An 11,104-nucleotide genomic window follows, 5' to 3' on the forward strand; every position below is an offset into this window, starting at 1 on the left:
CATGTTTTAAATTTGAGAGTGTTGAAAATTCAAAAGATTCAATTTTCTAAATTAAATTTGTTAATCCCTTTAATTTGGTAATCAACCTTGTTCATTCTATTTAAAAATTTATTGTAGATCATTAGCAAGCTAAAAGATTTTTATTGAATCAAACTCTTTTGAAAATGGTGTTTGCTATGGTACGTTGATAAATTTATACGTACCGATACGTTTAAAAATACCCTTTTAAATCAATTAAATTTTAGAATTCAACAACAAAACAAAACAAAAATATCTAAAAAATAAAAAAAATTAAAAAATTGTTTTTGAAATCTAGGTTTCAGAAACCCTCTTCATCTTCTCAAATTCTTCTAATAAAAAATTGTTTCTGAAATTCTCAAGTTCTTTTCTCCTCTTCGTATCTCTCTCTCTTTTCCTGGAGCTCGGTCTCTCTCATCTCTCTCACTGTGGCGTCGTCGTTGCTCTCTGTCTCGTCATCATCTTGCACATAGTCGCGCGCTTTCGTTGTGCCCTTCGTCGCCGGCGGCAAAATCAGCAAGTCCTGGGCCTCGTTGTCTTCTTGCTTCGAGTGTCGCCGTCAGCCTCCTTCGCGCAATCAGAAGCTGCTTCATGATTTGATGAGTTCAAACAAAGGTAGAATTTTATTGTTCCAAGTTAGTTGAAGTTGAAATCGTGACGCTGATGTTTTCTTCCCTTTTCATTGGAATCATCGAAACCAAACCCACACACTGTTAAAACCAGTGTTCCTCCTTCGTAGTTTCCATCATTCATTGCAAGTTTTTCTCCATTTTCTCGCACACCATTCTCCATTCCTTCTTCGACCTCATCGCCACAAAGAATCATTATATTCCCGCTCACTCACTTCGCTAGATGACACTGTCATTTGAGCTCAGCGGCTAAAAAAATTGGTTTTTGGTTTGTGGAGTTTGTTCAAAATGGCGTCCTTCACCATCCCTTTGTCGCAAGTGTCTCTCTTTTTCACATTTGGGATTGAACTCTCAGACCACACAACGGAACATGCATGTGGCTGGGTTGGGATTGAAGAAATCCCAGTCATTCGGATCTTTGGTTTGTGATTCAAACTCAATTGGGGTTCAGGTGTGTGTGATTTGTTCTGATTCCAAATGTGATTGTATTTTTTGTTCCTTTGTCGTGCCTGGTTTATGTAGATTACATGTTTGAGATTTTGATTCTATGGTTTTGAAGCTGAAAATATCGCTATAGAATGTTCAATTTAGATTCTATCACCTTCAATTTCGATAGTGAAGGTTTGAAGCCTTGATTCGAAGGTAAAAAGAGATAGTTTTCAAGTTTATTGGCTGAATTAAGAAATTTGGGTGCCGTGCAGTTAACTTGTTTCCTTTTTTAGCATTTATCAGTTGTTAATTATTGTCTATGTTCTCATTTTAGCAATTCTATTGTGTTTGGCATAAATTAGTGTGACCCATTATCTATCATCTCTGTTTGTACTATGTTTTTCATTTTATTCATTAACCATTTATAAACTTGAATTTATGATCTATAATAGTCACTTTGTGATTTTGATACATTAGTAATTGAATATAAATTGATACAATTTATATTAAGTTTTCTTACACTTGAGTTTTGAATGTATCAAGTTTCTAAATTAGATAGTTTGAGATGGAGGGAGTACTTATTTGGCTTGAGTAATCAAATGATATGTCCATTTTTTTCAAAAGCTACATACATGTGGGGTTTGATTTTGGAAAAGAAAAGACATTGATTTGGATGTTTCGTTCTGGTGTTGCTTTCGGTTAATTAGCTGTGCGGGATAGGGACCATAAATTTTTAAGAAAAGCAGTTGAAGCAGCATACAAAGGAGTAGATTCTGGACATGGAGGTCCTTTTGGTGCTGTTATAGTTTGCAATGATGAAGTAGTAGCTAGTTGTCACAACATGGTTCTTAGTCATACGGACCCAACCGCACATGCAAAAGTTACAACAATAAAGGAGGTAAGATTAAATCCAAATGATTTCCTCATACAGTATGAAAAATGCATAATTTGCTAAACATATCTAACACAATGCTTATCTGGCGTTGGCACCATTGTCCAATGTTTTCAGTAAATACAAAGTAGCTAGATGCCTAGATCTCTATTTGAATTTTAGTATGTAAACAATGACACTGATGAATGTGCTACAACATTGTCGAGTACGCAACATTCTTTCCACAATTTACAGCTTGTTGCCATTTGGTTTGGAAAAATTCTTAGTTCTTCTGTATATAGAAAAATGTTTGTAGTTTTGTTCCGTTGAACAATAGGTTAATGAGTAGCCACTAGACAGAAATTCAATACCTACCATCACACTCAAGATATCGGAATGGATAGTTAAGACTTGATAACTTTTTACATGTTGAGAAAAGAGACTAAAAACTGGTTTGATTAGTCTGTGTACATCTTTCTTTTAATGGTTTAGATGTGGCAAATTTTTTTTTTTTGTAATTAATGTCAACATAAAAATTGATAAATGATTTTGCTTTCAGTTGAATTGATTAGTGCATTGCTTTCATTTTACAGGCTTGTAAGAAGCTTAAGAAGATAGAACTGTCAGATTGTGAAATCTTGTGAACCTTGCCCCATGTGCTTCGGTGCAATCCACCTTTCTCGAATTAAGGTTGGCAACTTGCCATGACATGCTTTTCCTATTTTTTTTCTTTTTTTCTACATGCATTCCTATCTTGTTTAGATCATAATGTAGTATTCTTTCCAAGCAGAGGTTGGTTTATGGAGCGAAGGCTGAAGCAACAATTGCTATTGGGTTTGATGACTTTATTGCAGATGCATTTCGAGGTACCGGATTCTATCAGAAAGCACAGCTGGAGATCAAAAGAGCCGATGGCAACGAGGCCATGATCACGGAAGAGGTGTTCGAGAAAACAAATGAAAAATTCCAAATGTATTAGATCTTTTTAATTCATTTCATCACATCTGATTGAAAATTGGCCATTCCGGATTGATTGGCTTCATTTAATGTAAAACCCGGTCAAATCGTAATTAATTAAATAATAAATTAAATAGGAGCGAATATGGTTAGAAAATTTAGCGATCGGAATTTGGTAATCTAAATATGATATTTGGATTCAGTGAATTTTTCTGAGTCGGAAAACATAGTTTTCTGCGTAAAAACACGCAGTGAAATTTTGACCGGCAGTACCGACTGAGATCTGTCTGGTACTGCAGTTGGGAAAAATTAATTATAAGTAAATAAGGTTAAGAAATTAGGATTTATAATTAGAGAAGGTAGAAATATTTAAAATGCAATTTAAAATTCTAATCTTAAAGGTTTTGGCCCAGAATTGGGCAAACGGATAAAAATAAGTGAATCGGGTCCAAGTGGGCACAAGATCCAACATATATAAATATTAGTTATGAGCATTTCAGCTCATTTACCTTAAAGAAAAGGGTTTGGGGCACAGCTTGGTGAAGAGAGAAGAGAGGAGAAAACCTAATCCTAGTTCCAACTTCAAATCACCATAACTTGGGCTACGGAACTTCGATTGACGAGCCGTTTATGACCACGCGTCACTCTTCGATCTCATCCTCTACAATTTTATCTAAGTTTTGTAGTGAGTAATCCACTGTCCTCTTCCCAGTTTTCATTTTCCTTTTTAAATTCGAATTTGGTTTGGGTTTTGAGGAAATCTTGTGATTTTGGTTGTTTAGGAGTGCTCTAATATGAGCTATGGGTGATATTCATCACAAACTTCAGTAGGTTAAGGTAAGAAAACCCTCCAACCCTTGTGATTTATTATTTTCATGAACCCTAGGTTAATGCATATGTGTGAAATTGATTATGTTAGAGTATTGGGTGATTTTGGTGCACAATTGGAAGATTGATATTGTTTGAGGAGCTTTGGTGAGGCTTGGAGCTAAGAGTTGGTGGATATTTCCAAGAGGGTGCTGAATTATTTTGGCTACAGGAGGTACGATTTAAGTTTCATTTAAGTACCGTGTGGTGTGATGAGAATTTCTAGGCTAGATTCCCCTAGGATTAAGTTTGGATTGTGTGAATGGTTGGTATTAATATGCATAGTTGATATGTAATATAAATTAATGATTGAATTGAGAATTGTGTGAATTTGTATGTATGGTATGTTGAGAATTTGATGAATTGAACAATGAATATTGGTTTGTGGACTATGCACTTAAATTGTGAATTTGGGCCGGAGGCCGGAAAAGGTAAGGAAGGTAAGTTGATATGTGTATTGTGTGATGATATAAGATATTGGATGGATTTAGATATTGAATGTGTGAATAATTGGTTTGGTAATTGAATAATAAGGTTTGAGGAATTGAGGTGTGAAATTTGGTAGTTTTGGGTAAAATTGTGTAGAGGAGGTGGGTTTGGTTTGGTTGAGTGTAATTATGTGAATGTGGTTGGGTTGTGGTCATTTGGATGAGTAGAAATGAATTTGGCTTGTGAACATTTGAAAAATTGGTGATTTCTTTTCTTGGGTAAAAACTGATTTTTGACCAACTTTGGCAGTCCGTAATTCAGTCCACGGAGTTTGGAATTCTTCAAAAATAAATTTTTATGAAAGTTTATTCAAAGATCTTTCCAACGGTTCAAAAATTGTTGAAAAAGAACTTTTGTAGAAGAAGTTATGTGTGGTGGAAGTTTGAGGTTCAAAAATGAAATTCTGCAGCTTTTTAACTTAGTAAAATTTTTGGCAGAACGCTCACCCATGCGTATGCGTGGCCGACGCGCACGCGTCGTTTTTAAATATTCGCTATCCACGCATGCGCCTGGCCGACGCATACGCGTCGATGAGCTAAATCAGTTGCCCAGCCAAAATTGCCGAGAGTTGTGCCTGAGTTGTGCTGGTTTTGTGCCTGGGGAACAAAACGCACCCACGCGTACGCGTGGCTGACGCGCAGGCGTCACTTGAATTTTCTCCCATCCACGCGTGCACGTGGGCGACGCGCACGCGTGACCCCGTTTTCACCCCAAAGCTGATTTTGAATTTTTAAAGCCAAATTTCAGACTTCTAGGTCTCCATTCTCACCCTTTATGTCCTAAATACTTATAGTATGCCTAGTAATGAAAAGAAGCTAGGACATGTGGTAACTTATGGATGAAGTAAAGTGAGGATCAATCATGAATGATGAGAAATGACGATTGTATGAGTTGTTGAGGGTGATGATGGAAGTGCGGCGTATGCTGTGAGCCGAAAGGCTACATTTAATAATGATTATTAGCTGGTTATGGGTTATGCCATGAGCCGGATGGCTATGATAAATATTGATTATTAGCTGGAAATGAAAATATGGCCTTGAATGATTGTTTTATCTTGAGCTCTCTTTCTCAAAAGTGCGACCCCAGAGAGATGAAGGAAGGTGAGGATCCCCTTCCTTGTTCCTCCTGGTATTGTAAAATTGCCCCCAGCGAGATGGTGGGAGGTTAGGATCCCCTCATTGGTTCCTCCTGGGCATATGAGAATGTACCTCCTGGGTAGATGCAAGGGTTGTGGTTCGTCTCACTTGCTCTGGGTCAGAGATTATGATGCCTGGGTAGTAGCAGCAGTAGTGGTGACTCCACTCGCTCCAGGTTGAGCTTTTAAATACCTGCCTGGGTAGATGCAGTGACTTAGGTCCACTTGCTCCGGGTTTGGTTTGCAACTCCTGGAGTAGATGCAGTGGTTAGCCCCCACTTGCTCCCAGTCGAGTATGAATTGAGATTGAAACTATCTGAGTCTCGGACTTCCTTGGGTAGATGCAGTGGGTCGGCTCCGCTTGCTCCAGATTGAGATCCGAGATTCTATTGACCCTATGTCGTAAGTGTGGTCGGACACTGTGAAAGTTCCGGATGAGTTCGTCTCTGTGAATAAACACCAGTGTGGGTGTTGTGTGATTATGATTATGATAGTGAATAACTCGAGTTGGGGATGCACGACAGAGGGACAGTCCAATGGTTAGCTACCAGGACTTGTCGGGTTGACTTTATAACCGACAGATGAGACTCATCAGCCATAGGGCAGGCATACATCATTTGCATATGTTTGAATTGTTTGGGTTTGCCTATTTGTCTTGGATTGCTATATCATATATGCTATGTTACTAGACTACATGCTATTTGTTCTACTTGTATCTTAATTGTGTATTACTTGTCTGTATTGATTGTGTTTGTACAACTGAGAGGTCCCTCATGCTGGTGTCGGTTGACGCTGAGGGATGTTCTTGTTGAAATGAAATAATGATATGGATAATGTAATATGTTGATTATTGAATGAGATAATATGAGTTCCCGGGGTAGACGCGGTGAAGTGATTTCACTTGCTCCAGTTTGATAATGAGATAATATGAGTTCCCTGGGTAGATGCAGTGAAGCGATTTCACTTGCTCCAAGTGAGAGTATGAAGTACTGATATAGAATTGCTGAGACAGAATAACTGGTGATAGTTTGTTTTATGGTTCTGATTCTGATTCGTTGGAGAGTTAGAGAGAGTTGAAAAGCATTAAGAATAAGAATTTGACGTAGCATTCCCTTATGACAGTTGCCTATTTATGGATTAGCGAGGACATAGGGTGAATGTTTGGTGAAAGGAAGTTCATGATGCTTAGCGAGTTTTTATTACAATGCATTGTATTTATTTGGCACTTTTACCGTACTGGAAATTCATGGGTCGGGGGTTCTCATTCCGTATATATCTCTTGTTTTTCAGATACAGGTCCAGGTGATCAGAAGTGAGCTGTGGTTCATCTAAGAGATGGCGAAGATCTTTATATTATCTACTTCATATTTTCTTAGAATCTCTCTGCCCTTATTTTGAAAAGCTTATATTATGTATTAAACTCTTTTGAACTTGCCTATAGAGGCTCTTATGTTTCTTTTGGGAGAGATTAGGAGATACTGTTGTCAACTACTTTCGTATTGTACCCTAGCTGGCCTAAACTTCGCGGGTCACGACTAGTAGCTATTTACTTATGTTATATATCTATATACTGTCGTTCTCTTATTCTCCTTTATGCTTTCATCTGTACATCGCTTTCGACGTCACGCCTTATCTTTAAGTTGTCGATGCGTGAGTGATATGACTCCGCGATTTTATTTTTACTCTTTTCAGGCTTCTCAATTAATACTCTTTTTAATTATACTTATATCTATGTATTAAAAATCCACCTGAGAGTCGTACCACCGTAATATCATTGACTTATGACTCGAGCATAAGGATTTGAATATTAGGGTGTTACATTATGGTATCAGAGCAGTTCGTCCTCGTGAGCCTGAGGGATGGAACTGCTTATGATTTAATGCATACTCTGACTCTGTGCCTGTGCTAGTTAGGGTATCTAACTGATACGTCTAGCATGAAGTTCATGAGTGTACCTTTGGTAATTTGAAGCACTTGACTTGAGATATTGAGACTGATCACCTTGATATCGCTTGTTTTGTGTGAACAGGAACCAAATGGCGCCTCATGGATGCAGTCAAGGTCGTGAGGGAGATCGTACTAGTACTTAGGGACCGGAAATCAACCCAAATGACCCAGTGAACCTTATGGCGGCATTCGAGAACATGGCTACTGCTAGGCAGGCCACTGCAGAGGCTCTTGGGCAATAGATAAATAATAATGGCAATGGCGGAAGTGGAGCTCAAAGCCCGATGACACTGGCAACCTTCTTAAAGGTAAATCCACCAAAATTCAAGGGAACCACTAACCCGACTGAAGCCGATACTTGGTTTCAGGCTATGGAGCGAGCACTGCAAGCGCAATTGGTACCTGAAGAGCAGTGTGTTGAATTTTTTACCTATCTACTCACTGGGGAAGCATCGCATTGGTGGCAAGGAGCCCGACGTCTCCTGTAGCAGGGTGATGACCCTATCACTTGGAATGCCTTTGGTATGCGAAATTTTTACTCAGGTTGTAAAATTCGTTGTTCGTTCTCTCCCTGGCAACGGCGCCAACAAACTGGTGCACAATACCATGGTCCAAACATAACTTCACAACTTCGCACAACTAACCAGCAAGTGCACTGGGTCGTCCAAGTAATAAAACCTTACGTGAGTAAGGGTCGATCCCATGGAGATTGTTGGTATTAAGCAAGCTATGGTCACCTTGTAAATCTCAGTCAGGCGGATATCAAATGGTTATAGTATTTTCGAATAATAATAATAAATGAACAGAAAATAAAGATAGAAATACTTATGTAAATCATTGGTGAGAATTTCAGATAAGCGTATAGAGATGCTTTCGTTCCTCTGAATCTCTGCTTTCCCGCTGTCTTCATCCAATCAGTCCTACTCCTTTCCATGGCAAGCTTTATGTAAGGGCATCACCGTTGTCAATGGCTACATCCCATCCTCTCTTGTGAAAAAGGTCCAAATGCTCTGTCACGGCACGGCTAATCATCTGGAGGTTCTCGATCATACTAGAATAGGATTTACTATCCTTTTGCGTCTGTCACTACGCCCAGCACTCGCGAGTTTGAAGTGCGTCACAGCCATCCCTTCCCAGATCCTACTCGGAATACCACAGACAAGGTTTAGACTTTCCGGATCTCAGGAATGGCCATCCATGGGTTCTAACTTATACCACGAAGATTCTGATTAAGAGATCCAAGAGATACTCATTCAATCTAAGGTGAAACGGAAGTGGTTGTCAGGCACGCGTTCATAGGGAATGATGATGATTGTCACGTTCATCACATTCATGTTGAAGTGCAAATGAATATTTTAGAAGCGGAATAAGTTGAATTGAATAGAAAAACAGTAGTACTTTGCATTAATTCATGAGGAACAACAGAGCTCCACACCTTAATCTATGGAGTGTAGAAACTCTACCGTTGAAAAATACATAAGTGAAAGGTTCAGGCATGGCCGAATGGCCAGCCCCCAAACGTGATCAATATGATCCAAAGTTGAACTAAAAATCATAAGATGTAAATACAATAGTAAAAAGTTCTATTTATACTAAACTAGCTACTAGGGTTTACAGAAGTAAGTAATTGAAGCATAAATCCACTTCCGGGGCCCACTTGGTGTGTGCTTGGGCTGAGCATGAAGTTTACACGTGCAGAGGCTTCTTTTGGAGTTGAACACCAAGTTGTAACGTGTTTCTGGCGTTCAACTCTGGTTCGTGACGTGTTTCTGGCGTTTAACTTTAGACTGTAGCGTAGAACTGGCGTTCAACGCCCTTTTGCATCATCTAAACTCGAGTAAAGTATGAACTATTATATATTGCTGGAAAGCCCTGGATGTCTACTTTTCAACGCAATTAAAAGCACGCCATTTTGAGTTCTGTAGCTCCAGAAAATTTACTTTGAGTGCAGGGAGGTCAGAATCCAACAACATCAGCAGTCCTTCTTCAACCTCTGAATATGATTTTTGCTCAAGTCCCTTCACTACTTTAAGGCATAGACCCTTAGATACTAATGATCATGTAATAAGACACAAACATAGATAAACATTTAACATAAAAGATGAAAAACAGAAAATTTAAGAACAAGGAATGAATCCACCTTAGTGATGGTGGCGTTTTCCAATGATGTCCTCAAGCTCTTCTATGTCTCTTCCTTGTCTTTGTTGCTCCTCCCTCATTGTTCTTTGATCTTCTCTAATTTCATGAAGGATGATGGAGTGCTCTTGATATTCCACCCTTAGTTGCTCCCAATAATTGTGTGGAGGAAAATATATCCCCTGAGGTATCTCAGGGATCTCTTGATTTGCAGTCAAATGTTCTACCACTGAGCTATATACCCTTGAGATGAATCTCTCCATCTCTTATGACTTGGAGGTGGAAGCTTTTGTCTTCCATTTCCTCTTTCTAGAGGTTTCTCTGGCCTTAGGTGCCATCAATGGTTAAGGAAAAATAAAAAAAGCTATGCTTTTACCACACCAAACTTAGAATGTTGCTCGCCCTCGAGCAAAAGAAGAAAGAATAGTAGAAGAAGAAGAAGATATGGAGGAGATGGAGGGATGTGTGTATTCGGCTATATGGGGGTTTAAGGTGGTTATGATGTGTGAAAAGGAGGGAGTGATGGTTTCAATTTTGAGTGGTGAATGGAAAATAGAAGGGATGACTATGAATGGAGAGAGAGAGGGTGATATAGGATTATGAGGAGGGAAGGTGAGTGGAGGTATGTGGGGATCCTGTGGGGTCCACAGATCCTGAGGTGTCAAGGATTTGCATCCCTGCACCAATTAGGCATGTAGAACACCTTTGCATGCAATTCTGGCGTTTAAACGCCGAACTGATGCTTGTTTTGGGCGTTCAACGCCCAGATGTAGCATGTTTCTGGCATTGAACGCCAGCTCCATGCTTGTTTCTGGCGTTCAGCGCCAGCTCCATGCTCTGTTCTGGCGTTGAACGCCAGCCAGATGCTCCTTATTGGCGTTTAAACGCCAGTAAGTCCTTCCTCCAGGGTGTGATTTTTCTTCTGCTGTTTTTAATTCTGTTTTTAATTTTTTTGATTTATTTTGTGACTCCACATGATCATGAACCCAATAAAACATGAAAGAACAATAAAAATAAAAATAAAATTAGATAAATAAAAATTGGGTTGCCTCCCAACAAGCGCTTCTTTAATGTCAATAGCTTGACAGTGGGCTCTCATGGAGCCTCACAGATGTTCAGAGCATTGTTGAGACTCCCCAACACCAAACTTAGAGTTTGGATATGGGAGTTCAACACCAAACTTAGAGTTTGGTTGTGGCCTCCCAACACCAAACTTAGAGTTTGACTGTGGGGGCTCTGTATGACTCTGTTTTGAGAGAAGCTTACTGTGCCTCTTTTTCATGTTTACAGAAGGAGAACCTTGAGTTTTAAACATAAGGGAGTCCTTATTCAATTGAAGGACTAGTTCACCTCTGTCAACATCAATCACAGCTCTTGCTGTGGCTAGGAAAGGTCTTCCAAGGATGATGGATTCATCCTCCTCCTTCCCAGTATCCAGGATTATGAAATCTGCAGGGATGTAAAGGCCTTCAACATTTACTAATATGTCCTCTACTTGTCCATAAGCCTCTTTTCTTGAGTTGTCTTCCATCTCTAATAAGATTCTAGCAGCTTGTACCTCAAAGATTCCCAGTTTCTCCATTACAGAGAGGGGCATGAGGTTTATCCCTGACCCAAGGTCACATA

General features: G+C 39.3%; 1 pseudogene; it reads left to right on the forward strand.

Annotated features, from left to right (window-relative positions):
- LOC107626952 overlaps positions 236–11,104 on the forward strand; it is a 16,895-nt pseudogene continuing 6,026 nt past the window's right edge.

Source organism: Arachis ipaensis, chromosome B01 (genome assembly GCF_000816755.2).
Source record: "Arachis ipaensis cultivar K30076 chromosome B01, Araip1.1, whole genome shotgun sequence".
Taxonomy (NCBI): Eukaryota; Viridiplantae; Streptophyta; class Magnoliopsida; order Fabales; family Fabaceae; genus Arachis; species Arachis ipaensis.